This window comes from Euphorbia lathyris, chromosome 3, assembly GCF_963576675.1.
Source record: "Euphorbia lathyris chromosome 3, ddEupLath1.1, whole genome shotgun sequence".
NCBI classification, from domain to species: domain Eukaryota; kingdom Viridiplantae; phylum Streptophyta; class Magnoliopsida; order Malpighiales; family Euphorbiaceae; genus Euphorbia; species Euphorbia lathyris.
This window is the reverse complement of record NC_088912.1, coordinates 108,754,208-108,765,751: the sequence shown is the minus strand read 5'-3', so window position 1 is coordinate 108,765,751 and position 11,544 is coordinate 108,754,208. Positions and strand designations below refer to the sequence as shown.

General features: G+C 34.7%; 1 non-coding gene across 1 annotated transcript; it reads left to right on the top strand.

Moving 5' to 3' along the window:
• Positions 1-11,157: 11,157 nt before the first annotated feature.
• LOC136225190 (small nucleolar RNA R71) lies at positions 11,158-11,264 on the top strand. Its single transcript, XR_010686920.1, has one exon. It is a non-coding gene; the product is annotated as a small nucleolar RNA R71 (small nucleolar RNA).
• The last annotated feature ends 280 nt before the right edge of the window (positions 11,265-11,544 follow it).

The following is an 11,544-nucleotide window of genomic DNA, read 5'->3' as shown; positions in this document are numbered from 1 at the left end:
AACATTTTCAACACAAGGGGCAGTTAAAATTCATTCATTTGTTTTTCCCTCGAGTATTCTACACTCAGTGGCAGCAAATACAACCTTTCTACCGCTGTCACACAGCTGAGCTACACTCAATAGGTTATATTTAAGACCCCTAACTTGGGAGACTGACTCTGTTGAGCGATTTCCGCAAGTGCACGGTATACGCTTGTAGTAATAAAAGATATCGAACCCATAAGGAACGCTTTTTAACTAAAACCTTATTTAATTCAGTTTTATTCACGTGTTTAGGTTTAACAAAAGCAAATCGTTTAATTGATTGAATTGGTTCGGGTAAATTAGGATTAGATAAGAATATTATATTGAATTTAGAGAATAAGTCCGTCTTGAGATTTTGATTATAAGACAGATACTTCCGTAATTGGAATAAATAGAAGGTATAAAACTTATTTTCATAAAGTAAAGAAAACAACTTTAACTTTGGTAAGATTATGGACATGTAATAATATAGGAATTTATTCAATTAAATGACTTTGAACCGTAGAAATCTCTCTGGTTCGGAGCAGATTTCTACCTTAATCAAATTAGTATTTTATATTCGATAAGCCGCGATCAGCGACCATATCATCCGTAAAAACTAATTCTTTCAAGTGTTCAACAAAGTTCTTATATGAATAAGATGGAATAAAACGTTTTAATAAAAACACCAATTTATCATTTTGAAAATCATTTTGTCAGTACAATATCAAAATAACAACAGAAAGAATGTATTGAATAAAATAAATATATCATTAATGAAATGTGAATCTTCACAAGTTAACAGAGAAGTAGAAACATGGAAAGCATTGTGACGAAAACTTTGAGATCCGGGTTGTCAATCTTTCCCTCAAACTCCGTAGGTTTGTCAGACCCTTTTGCGCTTCAGCCGTTAGTTCTTCTCGCTGGATCTTCGGAATAGGGACCGGTTAGTCCGCTACCAGAATGAAAACTTTTCTCTGATCAACCTTTGAAACTAAACTAATACTGTGTTTATAACTAATCTAATAACAACTTGTGTACATCAAGTTTGTTTACACAGAAATGTAATCTAACTTTCTGACTCATTTCTGAGTCAGAGTTTCTTTAACATAACAATTCTCATAACCCTTAATCCACCTAATCCAACATTGATTTCTTGAAATGGATCACTTATTTATAGTTGTTGAAGGGTTGTAAATGATGGGTCGTGTCCGTTGGTGAAGGGTCGCTTTTATCCAAACGAACAGACGCGTTTCACGGATTAAAACATGTGAAAACTATGCAGAATTCTTCGCTGTCTCATATGAGATTCTGAAAATCTTAGTCACGACTGGGGGTGCAGGGGCAAGTTCGGCTTTTATCCCCGTCTTTCGACTGCTTCTTGTCCTCCTTGAGCGTTCTTCTGATTGATACGTATTCTTGGCACGTTTTTTAGGTTTTTCCTTCATTTTAGCTCCGTTTTAGCTCCTACTTGGATTTAACCAAATAATTAAGTACCTTGTATCAAAGAAGTAAATAAAGACGTAAAAGTATTCCAAATGAATATAATTAGCACGATTTCAATGTAAATTTAATGTATTTATATATGATATTTTAGGTATATTTTGGGCTTAACAAACTCCCACACTTAAGCTTTTGCTAGTCCTGAGCAAAATTTCACTGAATTTTTTCTTTAATCAATCTTTTTATAAATAGAACATATATCCATAATTTCCTCTTTAAATTAGTTAAACCGAAAGATAAACTTTTCATGGTAAATTTATACGCAAAGTATCAAACTAGCTAGTGTAAAAGAGATATATCATTCGTCTTGTATTTCAATTTTTATATTGAAGTATTCGGGACGGTGTAAGCACAAAATTTCCTTTCCCAAACCTAAACTATTACAAATATAGATTTATTAAGGACTTAGGTTTAATATATTTACTTAGTCATGCCCGTGATAAGGGTGGTCGCAATCGTTACTTAAAACTTTAAACACGTTTAATTTTGCTTTAATTTCTGACGTTCCTTTCATACCTCGACCGTGATAAGGGTGGTCACAATCGTGGCCAAAAGTAAACGGTACTTTATGTTCTTCCCTTTCATACCTCGATTGTGATAAGGGTGGTCTCAATCATGGCCAAAAGTTAAGAATACGACTACTTGATTTAATTAACACGAGTTATAAAAATGAAAATTATAAATTGGGAAAAGAAAAATAGCACATTCATCCTATATTGACTTGAAATTCAACATGTATTATGGCTAAAGTTTCCTTAAAAACTTCAATTGGTTTTTAATGTAAGACGAAAAATAATATCGAGCTAAAAGGCTAAAGTTGTTAGTTTGATTTATGCCTATAAACCTAATTGAAAATTGAAAATAAGATTTATATTTATCATGAATTCATGATATAAGGTTGAGATTTGAAACTAAACAAATTTTACTTATATACATTTACTCGAGACGTTTTGATAAAATCGTATCGGAGATTTGTAAAAATATTTGTAAAAATATTGCCCGTATAGAAATATTATTTCTAACGATAATGATAACCTTGAAATATGCTTTAACATTATTTTGAGAGTTAAAGTGTTTGAAACATATGAAATATATAGTTAACAAAAAAAAATGTATGTTTATGAAAAATTGCTATTATTTATGAAAAATGTTGCACTTTATATAAAAATGTTGCATTTCTGTTTTGAAAATGTTGCATTATATACTTTACTTAAACATTAATAACAACATTCATTTATTCTTAAAATAGCATTCATTCTCATTCGTTGCATACATTCGTACTTAAAATTAAAACGAATATGAAATATCTCCTCCCACACTTAATTTGGACTATGTCCTCATTGGTACAAAAAGCGATAAAACACGAAAAATAGTATGAAATAATCCATACGAATTAGAATTGAAAAATATAGTACGATAACATTCAAACTTGAATAATAAAGATAATTGTACCAAACATAAATAAAAATATTGTACCAAACTTGACAAAACATAATAATAATAACGAAAATGAGTTAAAAGTGGAAAGGATAAAACCTATCAAGGTGAACGCGGTGGAGAATGCGTAGTCTCAACTCCTTGGCGTCGGAAGAAAGATAGCAACCGGCGAAGAGTAGATTTGTGCTCACGTCTCAACGTAGTGATATTGGCATCCGCCGTGTTTATGCTCGAATCATTTCGGTATTGGTGGCAACGACTTCATCTAACAACAAATTCATGTGACGGTTATGCTCATTCATTTGGTGCAAAACACGTTGCCATCCAACTTGTTCCTCAACATTCGGTTCTACATTTGCTTGCTCGTTGGTATGAACATCAACATGCTCCTCCTCCTCCTCTTCTTCATCAAATTCCTCTTCATCTTCCTCATCATCATCTTGGGCACCCAAACCTTGAGAACTCGAAGCTTCACTACCCATGGTAGCAAAAACACGTCTTGTACGAGCTTCATAAGAGATAAAGGCGGGCGGTCCCATTTTCTTCAATAAATTGGCCCTTTGAAGTGTTGTGAGATCCAAGGAAGGTAAACCAACATGAGGCATATTTTGAATAATCCGCTAATTCACCCCGAGCATCCAAAACAATGCTGGTAATTAAATTACCCATAGGCACTTGCTTATTGCGAGACTTGGAAGCTCGAACTAAATTAGTAAATATCATCTCAATAATATCAATGGTCAAACCCTTAAAAATACTATCCAACACAAACAAATCACGAACTTGCACCTTTGAACTTTCAACCCGACCAAATAAGGAAAATGATAAAAACTTGTGAAAGAAAAAGATACAATCATCCTTAAGTAGCTTACTAGATGTATTCTTTGGATTAAAAACATCTAAACCGGTTAAAGAGTGCCAAACCGTGTGTGCATTAAAAGGCTTTGGTTTGGAATAAAAATTCCGAGTAGGAAGTCCAAACCATCGGTTCATAGTCGCATACCCAACGTCAAAACGAACTCCATTATTCCGAAAAGAGATAACTCCTTTCTTCTTGTCATAGGTTAGAGTAACCAAAAATTCAATAATATGCGATTTAATACTAGGAAAACGCATACTAGAAAACCTTTTCCAACCAAGAACGGATAGATATTCATCAATACGTTCGGTAAAAGAAAATATGTTTACCGTGTCGGTGTCAAGGAAAAGCATGTCGACGAACTGTATTTGGCTATTAGAAAAACGGCGAAATTTGCGTCATTCGGCTTCCGTCGCAATATCGAACGGTGCTCCATATTGAACCCGTAATCGATTGACTTCAGTGGCCTTAGTTTTGTTAGCAACGGTCTTTTGTCGAGGCATTTTGTTTGTGAAATTTGGTGAATGGGATGAAGAAAATATGAAAGGATGAAAGGAAGAGTAAAAGATAATGGTGGTGGTTTAGGGAAGAAGAAGATGAATAGGGTAAAAATTTATGGGAAAGGTGAGTGAATCTTGGTATTGGGAAGAGAAAAGATAATTGATTGGTGTAAATATTGGTGATTTAAATAGGTGTAAGTAATAGGTATTGATTAGGATAGATAAGTAATTAGAGTAGGAATAGGAAAAGATGCAAAATTCGCCCCATATCCCATCCCTGGAAGTCGCGATAGCAAGTATGCAAGGGGGTCGAATTTTTCCTGAAAGTTGCCCTGTTGCTGTCTCAACTGAGATTTCAGAATCTCAACTGAGATTCTGAAATTTCTGGGTAAAAAGGGGACTATTTTTGACAATTTTAACACGACTAAACCAATTCCTCTTATAAGTAAGTGACATTAATGTGAATATTAATCCCTGAAACTGAGATAAACAAAACTGAAACATTAAATCGAAGGAAAACCAAGGGTTGTTCGTTAAATGAAAGAAATAAAAGAAAGAATTAATGCACTTTCATTAATTATAAAGAAAATATAAACAATACCTTAATATATATATTTACATAAAATCATCTTACTCATAAAAACTCAAATCATAAATAAACACTCATATATACAATAATCAACAGAAACTCAACTTATATCCCTAAGAATTGGAAAAACGACGTGCATTGGCCCTGTTAATCTTCGTTTGAATGAAGACTTGCCTCTCTGGTGCAGAAAGGAATGTTGGACCAGAACGAAAAACTCGTTTGACAAGCCCCTCGTTCTCCAAGAACTCGTAGTCAAGAATAGGGAAAGGTTCCGTATCAGTCCAAGGGACAGAAATGGTTCACTTGGCTCCCAAAATGATTCCACAAATGATATTGGCGAACCCAATCTTCCGGTTCTTTGAACGGGAAGCGGCAACTAACCCCTCCATTAGAATCTTCGAGGAGTTCACTGAGTTGCCTTGGAAAACGTCGCCTAACACATAGAGATCAGTATCTTTCACAACATTGCTACTGACTCGACCAAAAAGACTATGACAGAGGAATTTGTGTAGATACAGCATTGAGTTAGAATTTATGGATTTGTTGAAGGCAAGACGTGGATTGAATCGCCAAAATCCTGTTAACATCCTCCATATATCTGTAGAAGTCATATCCCGTCCAGGATGGTGCTGAGTTGTGTCTCGGGGTGGAAAACCAAACCAATTATGAAGTTCTGGATATCCAAAAGTGAATACATGCCCCTCACAACGAAAACTGAGATGAACACGTCTCTTATTGACGAATCGAACGGTGGATAAAAACTCTAGAACCCAATTCCCAATTATAGGAAATTTCATAGAAGCAAATTTGGTCCATCCCAAATTAGTCAGATAGCGATCTATATCTTCGCTTATCCCGAGTTCCTCGTTCAGAAACTCGTCCATATACATCATGCTAAAGAATTGAGCATATCTAAACTGCAGAAAGCGTTTCCCTTCGTCCTGATTATAGATTGGAAACCATGCGCCATAACGATCAGAGATATCAATTTTTCCGCTTTGAGCAGAAGTGTGTTTTCGAACATTTTTCAAAGACTTAGTCATGTTTGTGAGAGAGAAGAAAATGGTGTCTGTATGATTGAGAATTTGAGAAAGAAATTCAGAAAGATGAAATGAAAATGGAATAAGTCTGATCCTACAGGAATATATAAGACATATAAGTGAAAGGTTGTGTCTGTTAAAAAGAAAAGATGCAAAAGTGATACCTCTTCGATTCAACTGATAGAAATTTTAAAATCAGATGGCTGTAATCCCTTACAGTTATTTCAAATTGGAAAAGACAGAAAATCTCAACTGAGATTTTCGGAATCTCAACTGAGATTTCCAAATCCTGAAACATGGAAAATCTCAACTGAGATTTTTGCATTTTTTTTAATTTCTCAATAACACTTAACACTTAATGAAATTATTTTCAAAACTTGACTAGATTAAAATTTTAATGTTGACAAAACTTATTTGTACACAAAATAAAAAAAAATTAAAGTAAATAAAATTAAAAATAAAAATAAAATAAAAATAAAAATAAATAACTTAAAAAGAAAAATAAAAAATTATGAACATAAAATAAGAAAAACTATAAAATAAAAATATGAAAACTAAATAAATTAATTTTCATAGAAGTAGTCCACGGATTCAATTGCTTGAATTGGAGCTCCGTCGAAATAAATCTTGCAACGATTTCCATTGACCTTAAATCGATCGCCATTGCACTTTTCTAGCTCCAAAGTTCCGTAATCAAATGTTTTAACAACCAAAAATGGTCCAGTCCATCTAGATTTTAGCTTACCTGTAAATAACTTTAATCTCGAATTAAAAAGTAAGACTTTATCCCCAATATTAAAGTTTTTAATTTTGATTTTGGCATCATGCCACTTTTTAACTTTTTCCTTATAAATTCTTGCATTTTCGTAGGACAAATAGCGTAATTCATCCAACTCGTTTAAGTCGAACAACCGCTTTTTTCCTGCGCGTTGCAAATCATAATTAAGGGTTTTTATAGCCCAATATGCTTTATGTTCTAACTCTACCGGCAAATGACAAGCTTTACCATAGACTAATCTATAAGGTGTCATTCCGATAGGTGTTTTAAATGCAGTACGGTATGCCCATAATGAATCGTTAAGTTTATATGCCCAGTCTCTTCTAGAAGACGAAACTGTTTTCTCAAGTATCCATTTGAGCTCTCTATTTGATATTTCTGCTTGACCATTCGTTTGAGGATGGTACGGCGTAGAGATACGGTGGTGTACTCCGTATTTTTTCATAAGTGACTCAAAACTTCTATTTACGAAATGAGTACCACCGTCGCTTACCATAACTCTAGGAACTCCAAATCGACAGAATATTGCATTTAAAAACTTAACAACTACTTTAGAATCATTTGTCGGGGTTGCAATTGCTTCAACCCACTTTGAAACATAATCTACGGCTACTACATAATCTACGACTACTAATATATAATTTTTGCCAAAAGAAGTAGGAAAAGGACCCATGAAATCGATCCCCCATACGTTGAAGATTTCAACTTCCAATATGTTCGTGAGAGGCATCTCATCTCTCCTTCCTAAATTCCCGGTTCTTTGACATTTATCTCAGCGGACAATAAATGAACGGACATCTTTAAACAAAGTAGGCCAAAAGAATCCGCATTCTAGTATTCTAGCTACTGTTTTGCTGACGATGTTATGACCTCCATAGGCGCTAGCATGACATTCCGACATTATAGGGTCATATTCAAACTCACTAACACATCTCCTAAGTATTCCATTGCCGCATGTTTTGAACAAAAATGGATCTTCCCAAAAATATCTCTTAACCTCTGAAAATAATTTCTTCTTTTGCCGAGGATTCAATCCATCTGGCACAACATGTGTAGCTAAGTAATTGGCTATATCCGCATACCATGGAGCTATGACACTTTGTACTTGCATGAGATGTTCATCGGGGAAATCATCTCGAATGCCTAATGTTTCACCGATGGGACCGTTTTCATCCTCAAGTCTTGATAGATGATCGGCGACAAGGTTTTCAACTCCCTTTTTATCTTTAATCTCTATGTCAAATTCTTGCAATAATAAAACCCATCTAATAAGACGCGGTTTTGCATCTTTCTTTGCAAATAAATATCGTAAAGCTGCATGATCTGTGTAAATGATGACTTTAGATCCTAACAAGTAAGATCGAAACTTATCACATGCAAAAACTACTGCCAACATTTCTTTTTCAGTTGTGGTGTAATTTAACTGTGCACCGGACAATGTGTGACTCGCATAATATATAACATGAAGTTTCTTATCCTTCCTTTGACCTAATACACATCCTACAGCTAAGTCACTCGCATTGCACATAATTTCGAAAGGTAGATTCCAATCGGGTTTCGATATTATAGGTGTACTGACTAAAGCCGTTTTCAAGGTATTGAAAGGTTGTAAACAATCCTCATTAAAATCAAAAGTTGAATCTTTCATAAGCAAATTAGTAAGTGGTTTGGAGATTACAGAAAAGTTCTTTATAAACCTTCTGTAAAAACCTGCATGACCTAAAAATGATCTTACTCCCTTAACAGTGGTTGGTGGGGGTAATTTTTCTATAACTGAAGTCTTTGCTCTGTCCACTTCTAAACCTTTTTCAGATATCTTATGACCTAAAACAATTCCTTCGTCTACCATGAAATGACATTTGTCCCAATTTAATACTAAATTCGTTTCCTCACATCTAGAGAATACTTTATCTAAGTTCTGTAAACATGCATCGAAAGAATCTCCATAAACTAAAAAATCATCCATGAAAACTTCCATTATATCTTCAATGAAGTCATTAAATATTGCTGTCATACATCGTTGAAATGTTGCTGGTGCATTACATAGACCAAAAGGCATTCTCCTATATGCAAATGTTCCGTAAGGACACGTGAAGGTTGTTTTGTCTTGGTCATCCAGGTAAATGTAAATTTGAAAGAATCCGGAATAACCGTCTAGGAAACAATAAAATGCATGACCGGCTATCCTTTCGATCATTTGATCAATGAAAGGTAGAGGAAAATGATCTTTCCTAGTTGCTTTGTTTAGGTTCTTATAGTCTATACAAACCCTCCAACCGGTGGTGGTTCGTGTAGGTATCAGTTCACCTTCATCATTTCTTACAACAGTTATGCCTCCTTTTTTGGGTACACAATGGATTGGACTAACCCATTCACTATCCGAAATCGGATAAATGATTCCATTGTCGAGAAGTTTAGTAATCTCATTTTTTACTACCTCTTTCATGTTCAGATTTAAGCGTCTTTGCCTATCCGCTTTAGGTGGCTTATCCTCTTCTAAGTGAATTCTATGCATTACGATACTAGGATTAATTCCTTTTAAGTCTGAAATTTGCCATCCCATACTTCCTATCCTATTTCTAACAACTTCTTTCAATTTTTCTTCTTGATCATTTGTTAATTTGTTAGAAATAATTATAGGTAGAGAATCGCCTTCGCCTAAGAAAGCGTACCTCAAATGACTGGGTAACTCTTCAAGTTCTAATTTAGGGGGTGTTACAATTGAAGGCGGAACTCGTCCATCTTCTCGAATCAAAGGCTCTGGGTCCTTATCTTCTAATTCCTCACCTATTATAGGTTCAATTATTTCTTCACTCTGAATAACGTCATTGACACATTCCTCGACTAAATCAAGTTTCATACAAGCGAATTACTCCATAGGGTATTTCATCGCTTTGTTCATATTAAACTCGATCTTATCTTCTCATATCCTTGAAACTACCTTCCCTTCGGACACATCTACTAGAGCGCGTCCCGTGTTCATAAACGGTCTACCGAAAATTAAAGGGCAATTTACATCATATGCAAAGTCTAATATAACAAAATCAGTAGGAAAAATAAATTTATCAACTTTGACTAAAACATCTTCAATTATACCATATGGTCTCTTAGTGGTTTCACCTGCTAATTGCAAAACCATATTGGTACGTTTGATATCTTCTTCTAAACCTAACTTGTTAAAAATAGACAACGACATTAAGTTTATACTTGCTCCTAAATCGCAAAGACAACTTGGGAAATCAATATCTCCCAACTTACACGGAATAGTAAAACATCCGGGATCTTTGAGTTTAGTGGGCAAATTACTTGACACGATTGAACTATAATCTTCAGTTAACGAAATGGATGAAATTCCTTCCCAACTGATTTTCTTTGAAATTAAACCTTTTAAAAACTTACCATAGTTAGGAATTTGTGTGATTGCATCCATAAACGTTAAATTGATGTGCAAATTTTTAAGTTTATCCAAAAACGTTAGAAGTTGTTTGTCATAGTCCTTATTTCGGACTTTGTGCGGAAAAGGTGGTTTGGGTACAAAAGTTTTGGTACTTGTGTCGAATGGTGAACTATTTGTGTTTAAGATATCTTCTTTGGACTTTGGTAAATCAGTTCCTGGTAATGTTGCATCTTTGGGCATTTCCGGCCCTTGATAATTTTTCCCTAAACGAAGAGTGATAGCCTTCACCTGCTCTTTCGGATTTTCTTCCGTATGGCTTGGAAGACTTCCCTCTTTTCGGGATGGAATTGATTTAGCAAGTTGACCAATTTGAACCTCCAAATTATGGATGCTAGATGAGTGGTTTTTAATAAGCTGATCGAATTTATTTTCGATCCGTTTAAAACTATCGTCGTGATTACTTATTTTTCCACTGATAACGTCTATAAACTTGTCGATTTTAGAAGATAAAGTGCTAATCGTATCTCTTGACTGATTTTGATAATTAGTGGTACGATTTTGATTAGCACTTGCATTATTGTTATTGTTATCTTTCCAGTTAAAGTTAGGATGATTCCTCCATCCAGAATTATAAGTATTAGAATAAGGATTATTAGTTTGGTTTTGCCCTTGGACAAAATTTACCTGTTCTATCTCACTCATGTTTTCATAATCCACATCCGTTTGGATTGGATTACCATTGGTATCGCGTGGTGCCATAAACTTATCAATTTTGTGCGATAAAGCAGAAAATTGGGCTTGTAACATCGCGACTGGAGCAAGTTCTATTATACCTTTAACTGATGGTGTGGTTGAGGATGATGGTTTTGCCACCGGTATATGTCCACGTTCCGCAGGCCACATACTGCTGTTGATTGCCATTTCCTCTAAAAGTTCTCTTGCTTGGGCTGATGTTTTCTTCATAAATAGCCCTCCCGACATAGCATCTAATGAACCCCTAGTTGTAGGATTTAGTCCATTGTAAAATGTTTGCATTAAAAGTTCAGCGGGTAATTGGTGGTGTGGGCATAAACGTTGAAGTTCTTTAAAACGTTCCCAAGTCTCATAAAGAGTCTCATTATCATTTTGAGAAAAAGATGTTAACTCCTTTATGACTCTTGCAGTTTTTGCTAAAGGAAAATATTTTGATAAAAATGCTTGGGCTAATTGTTCCCAAGTGGAAAAAGTTACGGCTGGCATAGAAGTTAACCATTCTTTGGCTCTATCCTTCAAAGTGAAAGGAAAGAGGCGAAGTTTGATTGCTTCTGCAGTCACATCTGGGGTTTTAAAAGTGTCACAAATTTCAAGGAAATTTGTTAAATGGGTGTTAGGATTTTCGTTAGGTAACCCGTAAAATGTTACATTATTTTGCAACATATTAAGCAAAGCTGACTTAATT